The sequence below is a fragment of the Camellia sinensis genome, chromosome 8 (genome assembly GCF_055761805.1).
Source record: "Camellia sinensis isolate YWXY chromosome 8, ASM5576180v1, whole genome shotgun sequence".
NCBI lineage: Eukaryota > Viridiplantae > Streptophyta > Magnoliopsida > Ericales > Theaceae > Camellia > Camellia sinensis.
This window is the reverse complement of record NC_138968.1, coordinates 170,382,916-170,402,714: the sequence shown is the minus strand read 5'-3', so window position 1 is coordinate 170,402,714 and position 19,799 is coordinate 170,382,916. Positions and strand designations below refer to the sequence as shown.

Here is a 19,799-nt window from a genome sequence, read left to right as displayed (position 1 = left end):
TAAATTAGATATTGGACCCATATCCAATACTAGTTAATTGAACTAATTAGCATAGTCAGGCAGATAGCGGTAAACTCATCAATTGCAGTATACTTATACTATCGATATCTTTGACAAATAAAAATAAATAAATTCTACTATTTTTTAATTCCTCATACTTTAACATTATATACTAGTTTATTTTTAAAATATTTTTTTTTATCTTAAAAGTAAATCTTTTTTTTTTAAATGGCATTTTGTAAATTCTTTTAATTTTTAAATGTCCTTTATTTTTATAACAAATATAAAAACTATAAACTATTTGTTTTTTTAGATTTATTTTTCTTACACCATATAATTTAATTAAAATTATATGCCCTTCATTTTTCCTAATTTTTATATTTATTTTCTTTACATAATATAATTTAATTATCATTAAGAAAAAGCACATTTAAATTTAAAAAATTGTAAATTATATATATGAGAGATGAGAGAAAAAAATAACAAAAAAATAAAAATAAAAAAAAGACTTGAGGGTATAAAGGGTATAGAGAAAAATAGAAACGGTACGACATGCGGCAGATTGATAAAAATGTTATTAGAAATTGCTATTTTTCTTATCAATAAGAGGCATTTCGATTGGCAAATACTGACAAATTTGTCTTGACAATTCAGATGAATTGACAATTTATAAAAAATATAATTCAAATTATAGAATTTGAATTAAAGAGTAAAAAGATCTAAATTAATACTAAAACATGGACGAGTTTTACCAAAATTTATAACAAGCATTGCAGTAGTGGTAGAACTAACAACGGTAATTAATTTTGCGGTTGGTGCAGGAGGGTTTCCACCATCAAAGCAGCCATCATTTGTATATCCCCAAGTTCCGGGGTTACATCTTTTCTGGTTTTATCAAGAGAAAGGAATGGACCCTTTCCTCATGCCAGTCGGGGGAAAGAAAAGAGACCCACTACGCGAGGAGAGAGTGATTCAGCTGCCAGGGAATCTTCTTTCCTTCTTCTATGGAATCCGATGTACGATACGTCTTTCTTAGTTGTTCAATAAATTAATGTCTCTTATTTTTTGGCTGCTCCCATGACAAGGACTGGAGAGGTCATTTTTTGAGGAGAAACTGTGCGCTTTTCAAGTCCATTCTCTATTACAAACAAAACAAGGCTATACATCTCTTATATATATATATATAGAGAGAGAGAGAGAGAGAGAGAGAGAGAGAGCAGAGAGAGCAGCGAGAGAGAAGAGTAGAGAAAGCGCCGAGAGAGAGAGCAGTGAGAGCAGAGAGAGTAGAGAGAGCAGAGCCACGTACCGACGAGTGAAGAGCAGCGGCAGTGAGGAGAAAGCAGTGGCGGTGCGCAGAGAGCAATGACAGCGAGTGAAGAGCAGCGGCGGAGTGGCCAACAGCGGTGATAGCATGGCTATGGCAGCGCCGATCGGCAAGGTAAGGAAGAGGAATGAAATGAGATGTTGTGCACAGCGGCAATGAATCGATGATGATGAATGAGATGAGATGTTTGGGTCTGAGTTAGGTTTAATTGAGGAATTATTGTGTGTGTGCGTGAGAGAGAGAGAGAGAGTATATCTTCATTTGGTATGATAGATGATGTAATATAATGGTTGGAATTAACTTGCGGAAAATGATTGGTGGCCCTAAAAAATTTGCCCCTAATGTCCCTAATTTCCATTTTTGGAAACTGTTTCTTTTTTTCTTTCTTTTTTCCTTTTTTTTTTTTTTTTTTTTTTACTTAAAGTGGAATTTCGAGGCATTCGACCCCGAAATTTAGGGCCCTCAATCACTTCCGTTAACTTGCTGGATGTGTATATAGCAGTAGGCGAGTAGGGTGGGGTCAATTTATACAATGGGTTGGCATTTTCAAACCGCCACCCTGCCGACCTGCCACACCTGGGACTCTCACTCACCGAATCTGCCCGCCAGAGTTGAAAAAATGTGCGATTCGGGTTGATTTGATGCGATTTTGGAGGTTTGGTGCACGATCTTTCATTTTACATTTATAATTAACAGAATTAACAATTGCTCTTTGGTTTGAAACAGAGACTTTCTAACTATATTTAAATTATAAAGAGGTAAAATTCCAAACTACTCCCAAAAAAAGCACAATATCTAGTTTGACATAATTATATTGTAAAACTAGGGCAGTTCAGAGTTACACCCAAACTAGGTTAAACCCTAAGTTTGCCTGATTCCCAGTCAATTGAAAACTTGGGTAGTTTTCGCTTCCCACCTAAGAGAAGCATATCAACTTCTAACATTCCTCTTGTTACAGAACCAAACAAGAAATCCAAAACTAGCAAATATTTTTAATTATATGATCAAAGTGAACAAGAAAATGCATTCCTCTTCGGATTTAAAATGTCAATTCACGTGGCCCCAATTCAACAAAGTATTGAAAAAAATAAAACTTAGAGGCACAACTTGTCCCTAGCTAGTTAGTTTTACCTAATCGGTTAAAATTCACAAAGATTATAATATACAATGACTGGAGTTTCTCTGTATTCTGTATTAGGAGGTTGGGTCAAGAAGTATGAGTCCAAAACAAAGCCCTTCCCCTCCTAAGCAAATCTTGTCTTCGACTTAGAGCATCTCCAATCCACTAGGCATATGATGCTTGTTAGTCAAAATGTCTAATGTGACTCACTTTTTTCAACTCCAATGCACTAGGCATATGCTTAGGCATTTTGGCTCAGCTCACATTCACTGGCTACATGTAGCTAGCCTTCAAGGCTAGGCAAAATGTATTTAATCATTAAGATTATTTCCCTCCATCTTTGTTGCTGACGTGGCATTCTATAAAGTTAATAGTATTTGAATGAATAGCTAAAATAAAGAGTATGGTTGGGGCAGAAACATGAAATCGTTGATAGGTAAAATAAAATGTATACTTTATAGTAATATTTAGATAGGTAAAATGCCTACTATCATTGGAGATGCTCTTACTGGTCAAAAACATATTACAAGAAATGGTTCTACGAGGGGACGAATATTCAAGCCTGTACATGGTGCTGAATATTGAGGAGAACGGGTCGGTAAGTCGAAGTGTGGACAATTAGAGACCAAATTTAAATCAATTGATCTTTTCGCGTATACCTAAAGTAGATGAAAGTCTAGTCCAGTTCACTTAGGTCATGTTCGATTTACAAGATTAATAGTAAAATATTAATAATTTTATTAAATTAGTGTGGTATTCACTATTTAATTGGATTAATATCCATTAGATTAATAATTCCACCCCTACCCCATTACTAATAATCCTACAAATTTGTTGGATTAATTATCCATTGGATTAATAATCCTAAACTAAAATGTTAAAACAAATATAGGATAATTGGACCCACAGATTAATAATCTCAATCTCATACTCTAATCCACCCACTCAAACATGCCCTTAAAGTAGTGTTGAACAGAAAATTATTCACCCATTCTTACACTCTGACCTTGAGCCACAAACCTTCTAAGTTCAGCTTGGGGACATTTTGGGGCTTAGGCATGCACTCCGTAGAAGCATGAATTTAAATGACGACAACATGCAAGGTAATTAATAAAAAGGGAAAATGGGTACATATTCCATAGTAGAATCTTGAACATTATTGGAAATATTTTTTTAAAGTAGAACTTTATTGGCCTAACAAGCTTATTGGTCCTTGAGAAAGAAAAAGACTTCTCCATACTTTTCTCTAATATTTATGATGTCATCGTCATTTAAACAAGCCTCGTTCTCCAAAATAGTTGCAATAAAAATTCATTCATTTCCGTTTTATTGAAACGGCATGTTTTTGCGATGTTAATTTAACCATTCATACTCAATGACACAGGTTTAGAATTACATGAACATGGATAAGACGTTACTTAAAAGACAATTAAATGCATCCACATTTACCACAAAAATCTTGTTTCACATTAGATTTAAGGTAGCATTAGGTCTTGTGTGGACCAGTTTCCGCAATAGAGTAAGATGGTGCACCGATAGGTGAAGGCCTGTACAAGAAACAAATAGTTAGGCTGCCCGACCGGGGATTGGTTGGAAACCCCTTTGACGGTCGAGTTAGTACCGGAGTTTGGTAGAGACAAGATAGAGAAGACCAGTGTGTTTCTAGAGTTCAGAGATCGCCTCTTTAAAGGAGAGTAAGGTTACCTTTTATAAGGATCGTATGATTTATTCATCAAGCTCCCTCATTCTACGCCTAGCCCTCAGCCGTGATGGTAGCACATCCCTTAATAGAGGGGAGCAAGTTCCGTCATTTGCGGACACCACGTGCCTTTTACTTTACATGATATTGATTGATCTATTAGCACTCATGTATCGTTGAGTGGGAGCCTTGGAGCCCATGTTATGGACTTACCCACTTCGGAGTGAGGAGTGGTACTAGGGCTAGGCCCATGGTCTTCCTTTCTTCAGAGTGGGGAGTGGTGCTAGGGCCAGGCCCATGGTCTTCCCCTCTTCGGAGTGGGGAGTGGGGCAAGACTGATCCCTTAGCTCGGTCCATCATAGAGTGGACAAAGAGAGCCTACTTCGGAGTGGGGACCTTTTTCCAGTCCAACGAGGCTTCATACAAATAAGTTTGAGTACGGAGTAGGGATCTTCGTCCAATCTCATGAGGTTCCATACAAATAGGATTGAGTACGGAGTAGGGACCTTTGTCCAATCCCACGAGGTTCCTTACAAATAGGCATGAGTACAGAGTGGGGACCTTTGTCTAATCTCATGAGGTTCCATACAAATAGGCTTGAGTACGGAGTAGGGACCTTTGTCTAATCCCACGAGGTTCCATACAAATAGGCTTGAGTAATTGTGCCCCCTTCAAGTCTTATGAAATCATTTTTAGATAAAGGATGTACTTTATAGTAATTCCTAATCTGTCGTTAGATGCAAATAGGTATATGCTTACGAAATTCCACAAAATATCATGAGAACTAATTCCTCAGCAATCTAACGCAATAATTTATAGATTTTCTTTTTAGAATTTCTTCTTTAGAAAAATTAATGAGCTTTAATTTTCATTAACAAGAAGGAGAATAAGAAAATAAACATATGCAAATGACAAAAAGGCTCAATTTCCTAATTTCCTCCAACTAATGCAATGATATGTTTATAAGGAGACAGAACTGATGTACCTGAGTGTCATCTATCTTGAACCAGTTGCCTTGCATATTTTTCACATATGAGACATAATGCCCAGAAAATGACGCATTCAGTGTATCCAAATGCACAACAACAATATAAAGCAGGTTAAGTAGAGGAATATCATCTGTCCCCGTCATAAACAGAACCATATCCAGCATGTTAGGAAAAGTGATGCACTTATTTATCTTTCCATACCTTCCCTCCTGCCAAAGCAAAACACAAAGTTGAAAAATACATCAAAAGTCCTGAGATTGGAAATAAAATTAAAGCCAGAAGAAACAAATTAAGATAGCTGCATGAAGAACTCACAATGATACAAGCACCTTGGTTGTATAAAGGCAAAAGGTTGATAGGTCTAATGATTTGATTATTGAACTTAGTGCGAGTCTAGACAAAAACTTAAAGCCATGGTACACCATGAGTCTTGAACTTAAAAGTTCAGTTTCAAATCGATGAGTTGTGAAAGTTATTATGCAAGTGACTTGGAGTTTGTAAGCAACTGAATCAAGTAAAACTATGTGTAAAATCCACCAAAACAATTAATATACCTTCAATGAATTAATGAAAAGGAAAACCAAATACAAATGAGGACCATACCCTTTTATAACAGATAATAGTAATTGAAATCTCTTCAAAACAATTGTCAAGATATTCGGTACCTCATGTATGCTCAACTGCTTCCGCCCTCGAACATATGCAGAGCACCTTTTTATTTAAACAACAAGTTAGTAATTTGAGTTTAAACCATTGAACCTACATAATCTTTTGGACATTGAGTAGGATTCTAACATATATAAAATCCACAAACCTTCCATATCTATACATGTTTTTTCCATCCAAATCTTCTGAGCATGTAAATTGAGTGAGTGCATCTTCCAATGACTCAACCCTACCAAATATTTCCAGCGTAATATCCATAATGTTTTCATAACGTTCCGACTCATGGTAACATCTCAAACATTTGACTTGCTTGCAATGAGGTTCACACAGTAAAAATCATTGTGGGTACAAGAAAATGACAGCCACATAACAAAGATCTCACAACCAAACTTGATACATATCGTAAGGTTGAAATACAAGAAACAAACACGTTTTATTTAAGACAACCCCCAAAAGTATGTTGTATAAAGGTTGTTTCTTGCAATCTGGGATCAACCATATTCTCTCCACCCAAGCCCTCCAAGCATACAGATTGCATTGAGGTAACTAGAAGCGTGAATTTAAAATATATATACATATATACAATATGAAATTAAAGACCAAGAAAAAAAGGCATAACTTTCATTATCGCATCCCAGTTAAGAAGTCCAAATTCATTTCTTTCAAGCCGACTTATGAAGAAACCATACGAGAAGAATGGAACTGGCACATATATATATAGATGTCCTTGTATCAACTCTTAATAGTTGGCAAACCTCAAAAATTCATATGTATCTTCCTGACTTTCGTCCCCAATCTGGGGATTAATACTTCGCATATGCGAGAGAATTCTGTCAGGAGACAAAGGGCCCCTGCTTTTTCTTAACATCGTTACATGTTGCTCGAGCTCACACATAAGACACCAATCTTTCGTGCAACCTAGCATTCATGAAATAGACCGAGGATATTTATTATACATGCAGCCAAACAACACATTATTTGATAAAATCACTACAAACAGGAAGGAGTTATGAGAAGACTATAAAGTACAGGCTCTAGAATGTGATCTTTGAAGCAAATAGATTGTCAGAGGCTTTGTGCAGGTCAAGCACTGCAACACAGCATTGGCATAGCAACTGCAAAATAGAAAATAAATAAATAAATAATGAAAACAGCACACTTTGCATCACCACAAGCACATAACGTCCTTTTATTTCCAAAATAATAGGTAACTTGTGTTTCGTATGTATAGAGAACCCCATAGGAGCATTGATATGATGGCAGATGCGCAGTGGCTTCTATCTCTTGTTAATTGGAGGATGAGGATCAATAAATAATAGGAATTTAAATGGTACCTGTTCCCACAATTCATAAGGCCTCTAGGTGATAAGTCAATTACTTCATACTAATTCTTCATAAGGGAATATCATATGAGAATTCAAATAGCAGACCACCAATGTGAGGTTCCATTTATATCTTAAGACAGAAAATCAAATTTAAGAGAAAAAAATAACAAAATATTTTTTCTATATCTAAATCATAACAAATTGTTTGGCCAATACTTGAAAGAATTACAAAATATTGCTTTTTCAAAAATAAAAAATATATATTTTTCAAAAAATAAAAAAATAATTTTTTGATTTTTTTTTTTTTTTTAAAATAAAATTTTGGAAACTTGTTCGGTTATGAGTTTTCTTAGATAAGTTGTTGAAATTTTTTTTGAAAACTTTATTTAATCATGAGCTTTAAAAAGAGTTTTAAAATTTTTTGATCAAATCATGATTTTAAAATTTAACCAAACACTACCAAGATTTTGCGGATTTTGTTTATTTGATTTGCGCAAGCAAACAACTTATTGCAGATTACTAAAAGGCTATTTTGTGGGTCTTATGATTGGGGCTACGTATGAAATTTATTTATTTTTTAAATATTGTGAATTTATATCAAAGTTTTTGGTATAATTAGTAATTCCCTTAACTCAATTGTCAAGCATACTATTTTTACCTTAGTTAGATAAAATAAAAAAAAAACATATTAATTTTATATTTTAGGTAGTGAAAAATAAATAACAGCATTGGACGTGACACAAGATAGTCACTTATGAGCCGTCTCATTTGACGCACCGCACACTATTGGCCCACTTTCTCTTTCCATAATCAATCCCGCTACGTAGCTCGAAAAAACGAAGCCCGAATGGCCGAATTTTTTTTTTCCTTCCCCTTCCTTCTTTCTCCTCCTCTTCTTCCTTTCCTCTCTCTTTTTCCTTCCTCTTCTCCCTCTGTTCTTTCCAACAGTCTGTTGAACAGTGTATTTATTACTTGATTGGTGTTTAGAAAAAATTGATTGTTGTGGTAATTAGTTTAAATTTTTCTTTCAATTGTTGCTTTTCCAAACTATGGTAACAAGTTTTGTTGATTGGGTGTGTTCTGATTTTCATTTTATTTTGGAACAGGGTGTTATGAAGATAATTAGTGTCAACAAACTGACTTCTGCTGGTTGCAAAGTAAAGATTTGGAATGCAGATTGGTTTGCATAGGTGAACAACAAAATGGGGTGTGATTTGAAGAAAATTGAAACTGTTAGACAGTACATGAGTGAAATTTGGAAAGCTGTAGTGTTGTATCTCCAAGGAGATAAAGTGGAATTTTTATGGTCTTCGGAAGAAATGAACTCCTGGGCACATAAGTACTGGCCTCTTGTAATGGACATTGCAAGAAAGGACAAGCTTCCTACGATAATGAGGTAGGAGATTTCATATTGGAATTACTCTCATGGATAGGGATTCAATCTAGCACAACTAAACATTAGATCCTTTGTAGGCGTGGCCCGATTATGGATCGCAGTGAGCTAGATGAGTTAATGGGAGCCCAACTACCCATACATGCAATGTGCTGATATATTTTTCCTTAAGGTACATTTACTTCTTATGGATCATGGGTTTATTTACTTTGGGTTGCTGCTGATTCAAGCACTTTTCAGTACCGAAGTTTTAAAAGTCATTATTGAGCCTGGCCTCAAACACTCTCCAAACGCTTGTGCATCACAGTATGGTGTGTGCACATCAAGTGCGCCTTGTAAGTCTTTTGCTTATAAACATTGGAGAAACATGCATATGGAGAGCTGGCCTTGGGCCATTGTTAAACTTTGTGTATACATGTTGAAACATAACAAGAATAACCTCTTTTGTGAATTGTAACAATACCCCATAAGAAAAATCTAGTAAATGATCAACAAAAAGAAAAAGGCACAAAGCTAAGGTTTGAGTGAGAAGCTGAATAATTTCACCATCAATGATAATAAGCTTCATTCTTTGCTGTTAAATGTTCGACAACTCAGTGAGAAGAGTATGTATTTATACATTTATATTTAATTTTTAACTTTTTTACTACTTTAAAATATTCTATTTATTTGCTAAACCAAATATAAAAACTTCATGTTAGGCAATTGCCTTCAAAAACTTTGATCAATAATTAAATTTGGCTATGGAAGAAATCCAACCAACATTATTCCCCTGTCCCCTTCACCTCTTCTTCTCAACCAGCCACCCATGGTTGCAAGATCGGTGTTCACCTCATTCAATTGTATACTCTTGTAGGACTCAAGGAGTGATAATGTTTTAATTCTACTAAAATGTACTTATGCTGAGGAAATTGTAATGACATCTTTGTCAACTTACATTGTGATGTGGCTGTATTCTTCTTGGATTCCTGGGTTAACTTCTGTCATCTTTGCAGGTAAGGGATATACTTTGTTTCTTTGTAATGCAATTCGTAAGGGAGACAGGGAGTGGATTACCAAGAGAATAACAATTAACTTGTTTAGGGCTTATTGCAAAAAGATTGGAGCAGGACCAAATGAGGAATAACTAATTTGTATATTTATTTTTGGGTTCACATGTGTGATTTGTTTCCTATGATTTCTTTTGATGTAAGGAAACTAAAAGCTCTATTTTGGTATGTTTTTACATGCATCTTGTGGTACACGAATGAATGTGAACTCCCATTACTTCCATTAGCACGGACTGTAGAGACAACTATTAAGATATTCCATTGGTTAATTTGTTCATATAGATAATAATTATCAATTGATCATAGATTTATAGGTGACTTTGATAGGTGTGTTAATTGTGCATTTTGATAATACAAATTAATAAACAATCTGTTAATCTCGACATGCTGATATCTGTCAACTAGGCATGGATTAGCGGAAAGTGAATGTCCTTGCGAGAGAGTATTGTGATGACATCAAGAGGAAAAACAAGCCTATTATATTGTCTCACCGTATGCCCCTATATGATTCTTCCTACTTTCCTTGAGTTCATATTCCTTGTCATCAGATGTTAGTTTCTATTGGTTACTGTGTCATGCAAACATGCTTCCTGGCTTGCAACAAGGGCAAGAGAAGATGTCAAAAAGTGATCCATCATCTTCCATCTTTATGGAGGATGAAGAGGTATTATATTGTGCTACACAAAGGGAATGTTAATGACTCATTTTTTTGCCGTATTTGTCAATGAATATTGAATTTAGTGTTAAATAGTCATATTTTTATATTTTTAATCAATTATATGTGATTCAAAAATGATTTGACACATTTTATAACAATTATACAATAATACATACATATAATGTTAGTGTTAAATACAAATATATAAGAATTGCCCAATGAAGAGTATTGGACACATTCCACACCTATGTCTAATTCGTTACAAGTACCAACATTAAACAAGGAAGTTGGAAAATCATGCATTTGATATGATAATTTATTTGTTTGTTACCAGCATTAAACAAGAAAATAGTAATACTCCATGCATGGAAGGATACAATATTATCTATGGACTACAATAATCATCCTCAATGCGTAGGCTGGTTGTGGTTCTCTTGTATGTGCAAAAATTAGATTGCCAAATTGATCTGTGTCGTCGTGTCTTAGATTGTCCGGAGGGGGAATCAATTTCCTTGGTTTGGAAATAAATGTCACCTGTTTCTGTAGAGATTGGTCATGGTTTTTTTTATTCTAATACACCGGGCAATGGCAGACTGCTTTTTGTCTTTTTTATTATCATCCTTATGACTTAACATTCCTCGTACTCTGCAGCTTGTGTGTGATCATTTCAAGAATGATCCTGCTGTTAAGGAGCTATTGAAAAGGGTAAAAGTATGTGTGTGTTCTGTGCCTTTGCCTTGTTTAGTCCCCCAAATGTTTTTTTTTTCTTTATAAATTTTTAATGAATTGTAAGGTTCATTTTTCAATTTTATTGAATTAAGATTACATTTGTAATCTTTTTGTTACACTGATCTAGTCTATGTTTTGTATTTTATTTTAAATGCAGGGTTACTAGTTACGAGATGTGTCAATAGTTAGACTTTGCTGAGGGGAAGTGGATATATTTTATTCTCTGTTTTAGAAGCTCTCTGTTTGTCTCACCATCTCTCATCAAACACACACAAACATTTTGGGGATTTTCTCATACCTCTGTTGGTAAATGGGTTTCATTGGATTTTTAGAAGCTCTCTTTCTCACCATCCCTCATGAACACACACAGATTCTATGTAAGAAATGATGGATCTTTAACATTTTTGCGATTTTTTTTTTATAAAGATTTGTGCATATGGGTTTTGCAATTTAATGCAAGACATAGTAATGATTGGTGTATTTGGATTTTGAATCATGTCCATACAATTCAACCCATGATTCATCAACAACATATTTTAATGGTGCCAATTTAACTTTATACCCAAATAAAATGTAAAAACAACATTATCAAGAGAGCATCAAACCAAAGGTGGAGGGAGGAGGAGAAGAGTTTGAACAAAGAACAACAACACAACAAAATAATAAATGACCCCCCTATTTGCATGGGTGCTCAAGTTTTAAGTACCAAAAAGAAGAGAAGAAGAGTATGAACAGAGAATTGGTTCTGATGCATTTTCATTTCATTTCATGTTATTGTGTATGTGGAAGATACAAATTGAATAGAATATGGTGAATTCTCTTTATGGGAAAATCTATGTAATGTGTTTTATGTGTTTGTCAAAAGCCCTTAGTGGAAACTCATCAGAAATTGAACTATCCTATCAAATGTTAACACACAGTATTGAAATCCATACTAATTCATTTAAACCTCCTTTGCATATGTACATTGATTATCAATGACTTGTGAACAATTTCACATCCATAGTTTTTGATTGGAAGTGTAACATTTCATAGGTCTTAAGATTTGCGATAGAATACTAAATTGATAGATCGATCGATCGATCAAAAATGGATAAAATTAAAGGCTTACCTTTAGTGGCAGAGACTGTAAATTTCGGAAGGGTGTCAAAAGAGGTCGTCTTCCATTGACCAATAGTGGTGAAGGCAGGTTTGCGACTATTGAAGCCATGTGAAGAGCAAATGTGAAGATAAGAGTTAGTGTCACGACCTAAACCCGCCCATATAGGTTTAGCGTCGTAACTGGAAAGTAATCCTTAGATTACCAAAGGCCTCTGAACAGTTTATCACATATTAAGGGGCTGCGGAAGTGAATATATAAACATACTTAATCCATGGAGCTGTGCTGACGTACATGGAACAGAATTTGTAGAAACTTATATATGTACATGTGACGTCATAAATATGGTAGTCTTATGTCACCCATTTATACAAATAAAGTCAGAAGAGGACTTAGCCCAATTTACCGATAAATAGAAACCGTGTACATATACCAAAAGAAAATAAGTCTTATACATTCACAAAACATGACCACATGACTTTACTTAATCTAGAACCTCCTCAAGAGGCACAAAGGGTGGCCGACAAAAACGGAGTTCTAGGCGATCATCACTGAGCCTGACTACGCGCTTGATCACTTATATAAATAAATAATACAGTGAGCAAAAACCCAGTGAATAATAACAAAGTAAAGGTTTTATTGAATGTTATCTATAACCGTTACAAAAATAGAATTCAGAAGTTACTATAAATGAATTCATAATCATGTTTAGAAATCAGAGTTCATAACAGAAACAGATTCAGAATCAAACTCATAATCAGAATTTATAGTTAATCATACGTGATACATCCATTAGTACAAACGGAAATAGAAAACCCATAAAGGGACGACCATAAAGGCATATACTTGACACACGTGCACGGAGACAGTACAGTTGGCTCATGAGACGTACAGTTGACCCATAAAGAGACGTCTACAAAAGGATCCATAACAGTTGGCTCATGAGATGTACAGCTAACCCATAATTGAGACGTAACAGAATAGATAACAGATGTCATCTAAAGTTAAGAATGCCACGAATACATTTCAGAAATATTGGACAACCATTTGTTTATGCAGAAAATAATATTTTAGAAAACAGATCATCTTATATCATTCAGAAAATACTTATAATTGAACATAGCTTTACAAAGTTATTACGCATAGTTGGCTCCAAAGCCAAACAGACAGATCAAACAACTTATGGTGCGTGACCTACACAAATAGATAACGGATGCACACTGAAACACATGCTCGGAAAACACTTAACTTAATTTGCCTTGCTTTTAGTGTGTTCTAAGTCTCTGTCCTCATTACTCTGTCTAAATATGGCCTATGATGCAATGAGAATGCCAAAACGCACTTGAAAACACTTGGTCTGATTTGCTGAAAACAAGGTCCTCGCTCGAGCGCAACTTCCTTCGCTCGAGCGGAGGTTCAAAAATGTGAGTGGTCACTTGAGCGCAACTTCATTGGCTCGAGCGGTTTGTAAACTCTGAAAAAGTACTAGTTGCTTGATTTTTCCGCTCAACGGTCGCTCGAGCGTAAGATTGAGGTCCTCGCTCGAGCGGTCTGCAAAACATGTAAACTTTTGGGAGCATACATTTTATGCTCGAGCTAACTTTTGGTTGCTCAAGCAGATGTACAAAAATGTGCGTGGTCGCTCGAGCGCAGGTTCTGTTGCTCGAGTGGAGAAGCAAAATTTGGAATTCCCAAATTGCTTTTCCAAGTTCAAAACCTAAATTCAAAGCTACAAACACACATATTTTTGGACCACAAGCGTAAGAAAACATGTGTAAACTTGTAAAACATTGAGAATTAAACATCATTTCATGAAATCAAGACTCAAAAGCTTGCCAAGTGTACACACTTAAACTTGAAATGTTGGAAACATAACATGCGAATAATTTCTTGACTTCAAAGCTTTCAAAACATGATCAAACAAGGTAAAATGGTATGAAACTTGATGACTTTCCAAAACCAAGTTATGATCAATGCATGTATGTGAGAATTCTTCAAAATCCAACTCTAAATGTAAGAGAATTTGCATGCATGTATGGTAATCTTCTTAATTCTCCTTCCCTAGCTTAATTCTTGTTTTAATTCCTCTTGAATTCATGTATTATGTCTCAATTACACAAGTAAAGGCTTAAACCCTTACCTCACTCTTGATTAAGGCTCTAGCTTGCTATATCTTTAAGCTTCCAAGCCAATTCCCTCAATTCTCTAGCAAATTCTTTTCCAATCTCAAGTTTGATCTCACACCCCTCTTGGTCTCTTCTCTCTCTCTCTCTCTTATGTTTTGCTTGACTATGTAGGCTCAAAGATATGATGAAGAAAAGAGATGAGTTGAGGCATAAAAGAGCCTTATATATGCTTGATTAGGGAGTTTAATTGAAGCTAATCAAATGGACATTAATTATTTTAATTTATTCGTTCCGAATCGAATTTTAATGAAACCTACCATAAAATTTAAAAAATTGCAAATAACACAAAAATCAAATTAATTTCGTGATCGGATGCCGATAAAGCCTTCAATTCGCAGAACAAAACATAAACACAAACAGATATTTCTACGATAAATAAATAGAAACACAAATAATATAACACACATGCAATTAATTCAGAATTTCATCTTAATTACTCATTAGGCATAATTAATCATGGTTTATCAGTTAATCATAGGTCGGGATTGTTACAGTTAGGTCCAAAAAATCCAACTTTTTGTGAAGAGCCGGTTGTCCACCCGATCGATCGGTAATTTGATGAAAAGTCAAGTTTTTTCGTTGGAACAGGCAATATCAAAGAGAGTTTTTACTCAAATTTTGTGAAAAAAATAATACACCGTTAGAGATGTCCTTAGTAGTCACTATCCTAGCTACATTCAAATAAATAATAATAATAATAATAATGGTCCCAGCTGAGCACATGGTGGTGTGGACATGTGGAATAGGCATGGGCTTAGTTTTGAGGATATTCCCTAATCATTTATGATTCGAACTGTTTGATTCTTTTTAAATTTTCTTATTTTTCAACTCTAAACATGTTATTGATGTCAACATTTTTACCCCCTCAATCAATTCTGCTATATTCATTCATAGTTACTATTAGGGCTGCAAATGAACCGAGTTATTCATAAATAAATTCGGCTCGACTTATTTAGTAAACAAGCCAAACTCAAGCTCAAATATTAGGCTCGTTTAGTAAACGAGCCAAGCTCAAGTTCGCATAAGCTCGGCTCGTTAATCTTTATTTAAATTATATAATAAATATATTATTTATTTATATATTAAAAATATATAAATATATATATATAAATAATAATATAAATACATTTTTATATATTAAATAATATAAATAATATTTTTTATTTAAATATTTATATTTAAATAATATAAATAATATTAAAAAAATTTATCGAGCCAAGCCGAGCCGAGCTCGAGCCCAGTTCCTCATCGAGTCGAGCTCGAGCTCAATAAACGAGCTCAATAAGTAAACGAGTCGAGTTCAAGCTCAGCAAAGCTCGGCTCGGCTCGACTCGGTTCGTTTGCAGCCCTAGTTACTATATGTCTAGTTTTGATGATATGAAAAATAACATTAACTTTTCAATAATAATGTTAAGAACACGAACACACAAATTAATAAATATATCAATTAGGCATAATATTAACCATTAATGTTAACTTTTAGGCCTTGTTTTATATAATCACACTTATGCAATTAAAATAGTTTTTGATTTTTTTTTTAGGAGGAGAAGGGGGTAACACAAATATGGTATCAAATTTCTCTCCATAAGAATTGAACCCATAATAATCTCACATTACAAACGTATGCCACCCGATCACTAGGTCAAAAATCATGATTGCAATAAAAATATCTCAAATAACCTAAAAAATGTTGCAAATTTATAAATTGCGTCAAACAAAGTCATTTGTGTGAAATTCACATAAATATAAGTCACACACAAATATGTGGTTTATAATTGCTTTGAAATATTGTAGCAATGGGTAAGATATTAATTTTCATGTCAATATGTACCATGAGAGTAATGTTGATTTATGAAATATGAAAAAATGTTGGAAATCTATTGAACACAGTGTCATGTCACGTTCAATAATATAGATTTCTAATAATTGGAATGGGAAATCTATGCTGAGAATAATGATGAAGAGACACCTGCTTAAAATGGAGCCGCATAAAATTTTACAGAAGCCAATTGAAGTCACAAGAGAGAGCAATTGTACATTTTAAAATTATGAGTATTGCACTAAGTAATAAAATTAAAAAAAAATCATTTTTGACAATGAGGCTGTTTGGGTGAGTCCAGTTCCTCTCCTTGGATCCTCTCTTTGGCTCCCTAATTAGTGGGCCATTAGGCCCACTCTTGGGTCCAATTTCGATGATTCGAACAATTCAAATTTTAAAATTCGTCTAACATTTGTCAAGTATATTATACTTGTAAAAAATTAAATCAATTGAATATCGGAAACCACGTGTTCGGATTATTAAACTAAAAGTTTTATTAAAAAATAAAACTGTTTATTAAATTTTTTTTAATAAATGATTTTTAGTTCAATGATCCGAATACGTGGTTTCTGATATCCGATCAATTTGATTTTTTATAAGTATGATATATTCAATAAATCTTAAAATGTGACTATTCAGATTATCAAAATTGAGTTTAAAATGGACCCAATGACCTGCCAAGTAGGAAACCAAGTAGAGAGATCCAAGGAGAGGATCCTTGCTTTGTTTAGGTGGTGGGAAGCACAAAGTACATGGATATGTCACATGGGCTCTGTAGATTGTCCCCCATTTTATAGAAGTGACAACCCAACCACTGGGCCAAGGCCCATTTCTAGATCCCATCATTAATTCCCAAGGCCCAATCCCCTCAAGTCCTATCATGGATTTGGATCTGGCCTGGGCCCAACCACTATTTGTAATGTGATATGGATCTGGGCCCAACCACTATTTGTAATGTGAAAAACAAGCTGCTATTTATGGAAATAAATTAATTCATATTTTATTTACATTATTCTTACATTTTTTAAGTTTTTATTTAAATTCATAATTTAAATATTGCTTAAAAAACTATGAGTATAATAAAATTTTAAATGATTTATATGTTTTTCTTAGAATTTGATTTCAGAATTTTAAAAAAATAAATTATTTTTTTAAGAGGAGAAAGAGAAGTAAAAGAGAAAGAGTAAGGTAACAAAAATATTTTTAAATTTCATTACCATAAAATGCATTAAAATAAATTATATTTTTTTCTCATAAACTTTAACATATCTATTACAATAATTATGCACTCACTAATTTACAAAACAATCAATGCCTAAAATTGGGACTCACTTTTACTATATTTTTTAAACAATTAATTTAGGCATATAATTTTATCTCAAAGAGCATTTCCAAGGGACTTTTTAAAAAATATTTGTTGCCTATTATAATTAATTTTTTGCTATTTTATTTACTCTAACAAATTAACTAGTACGGTCGTTATTCTAACAAAATTATTGTAGAAGAATTTGACACACAATTCGGTCTATAATTTATCTCTATAGAAAATTTTTCAACTTTTAAAAATCAGAATATAATTTATTCTTTCGTGATATGATTCATTTTTAAAGTATTATAATGTTCTTAATTTTGGATAAAAATATAGTTTAGTTGCATCTAGCCTTTTTCTCTTTATCAAATCTTCAAAAAAAAAAAATATAAAAATGTTTGGTTTGGATTTATAGAGTGATTTTGGGAAAAATTTTCTAAAAAATTTGTTTGGTTTGTAAATTTTCTAAAACAATTTTCAAAATCACTTTCTCTCTCTTAACTATCAATCAATCACTTTTTCTCTCTCCTCTCTTCTTCTCAATCACTTTTTTTCTCATTCACATATATTCAATTATAACAAAATATCAGATCATTCTAAACTCCAAAACTCCAAAACTACTTTCAAAATACACAATCAAACAAACCAAAAAAATTTCTAAACTCTCTCTCCAAAACAATTTTTAAAAACTACTCTCCCAAGACCAAACCAAACCAAACATTCTTGTAAACCATCTAAAGAAATAATACAAGATTCTTGTAAGCTAATTATATTTGAAGAGTAGTGTGAGCCTCTTCAAACTAATAAATATGTAACAGAAAGAATAATGTTGAAAAATAAGCCTATTTTGAAAAGTACGTTAAACTTTTTTTGAATTTTTTTTAAAAATATACAAAAAAACAAATATGTGATGTGATTAAAAAAAAATCAAAAAAAGAAAAAAGAAAGTAAAAAACTGACTTTTAATTCAATTACCAAAATAAATCTTAGCATACTATTTTTATATTGTAAGTTGTAAAAAATGAATAATAGCATTGGACATGGCCCGTGGCAGTCACCTATGAGCCGCTTTGTTTGACACCGCACCTTATTGGCCATTTTCTCTTTCCAAAAATACCCACCCACTTTCTCATAATTCACCTCCTCTACCCAAAACCCTAAATGACCCTTCATGTGTAGCTAACCACTTTGTCATTAGAAAGTTCTTGTTGCATTTTAGAATTGACTATTCTTTGAGTTTTTTTTATTTTTATTTTTTGGGTTTAATCTTGAATTTATCGATGAGATCATTGAAGTATATTGGTTTAAAATTATTTGAGTTGTAGTGTGTCAATTATTTTTTTATTTTTATTTTTTTATTTTTTTTTAATTTTAGATTTTTCCCGACAGTCCATTGAGATGTGTATTTATCTGTTGATTTGTGTTTAGAAAAAGTTGATTGTTGTGGTAATCAAACTCTTATCCCCTGCCTTGTTGGAAGTTGAAATTTTTCTCTCAATTGTTGGTTTTTCAAACTGTGGTAACAAGTTTTGTTGATTGGGTGCGTTCTTATTTTCATTTTATTTTTGAACAGGGTGTTATGAAGATAATTAGTGTCAACAAACTGACTTCTGCTGGTTGCAGTCAAGATTTAGATTGCAGTTTTTGTTTTGCATTTTTAAACAAGAAAATTGGTGGTGATTTGAAGAAAATTCAAACTGTTGGGCGGTACATGATTGAGATTTGAAAAGCTGTAGGGTTAAATCTCCAAGGAGATAAAGTGGAATTTTTATGTTCTTCGGAAGAAAGGGCAAATTACAAACACCCCTCGAGGTTGGGTGAAAATACAGATTCTCCCTGAGGTTTGAGAAATTACATCCCACCCCCTGAGGTTTATATTTCCATAACAAATTGCCCCATGAGATTTTTATTTTCATACAGATTCCTCCCATAATTTCCCCTAATTTGTTATGAAAATTTGACCTTCAGAGGGCAATTTGTAATTTCTCAAACCTCAGGGGAATTTGTATTTTCACCAAATCTCGAGGGGGTGTTTGTAATTTGCCTCGGAAGAAATTATCTCCCGGGCACATCAGTACTTGCCTCTTTTACTGGACATTGCAACAAAGAACAAGCTTCCTAGGATAATGAGGTAGGAGATTTCAGATTGGAATTACTCTCATAGATAGGGATTCCATTTGGCACAACTAAACATTAGATCCTTTGTAAGTGTGTCCAAATTATGGGTCGCAGTGAGTAGGACGAGTTAATGGCAGCCCAAATTCTCTACCCCATGCATGCAATGTGCTGATATATTTTTCCTTAAGGTACCTTTTATTCTTATGGATCATGGGTTTATTTACTTTGGGCTGTTGATTCAAGCACTTTTCAGTACCGAAGTTTTAAAAGTCATTATTGAGCCTGGCCTCAAACACTCTCGAAAGACTTGTGCATC

The 19,799-nt window shown here is 33.7% G+C and overlaps 1 long non-coding RNA gene and 1 pseudogene across 2 annotated transcripts in view; one reads left to right on the top strand and one right to left on the bottom strand.

Moving 5' to 3' along the window:
* Window positions 1-679: 679 nt before the first annotated feature.
* On the bottom strand, window positions 680-1,956 carry LOC145797309 (uncharacterized). The gene is made up of 2 exons (XR_014338674.1): window positions 1,307-1,956; window positions 680-1,138 (listed from the first exon to the last, which is right to left on the bottom strand). It is a non-coding gene; the product is annotated as an uncharacterized LOC145797309 (long non-coding RNA).
* Window positions 1,957-19,476: 17,520 nt separating this feature from the next.
* The window catches only part of LOC114285305 (tyrosine--tRNA ligase 1, cytoplasmic-like), a 226,879-nt pseudogene continuing 226,556 nt past the window's right edge, over window positions 19,477-19,799 (top strand). Inside the window, exons 1-2 of the transcript XR_014339219.1 lie at window positions 19,477-19,496; window positions 19,574-19,671. The product of XR_014339219.1 is annotated as a tyrosine--tRNA ligase 1, cytoplasmic-like (transcript). The remainder of the gene's footprint in view (window positions 19,497-19,573; window positions 19,672-19,799) is intronic.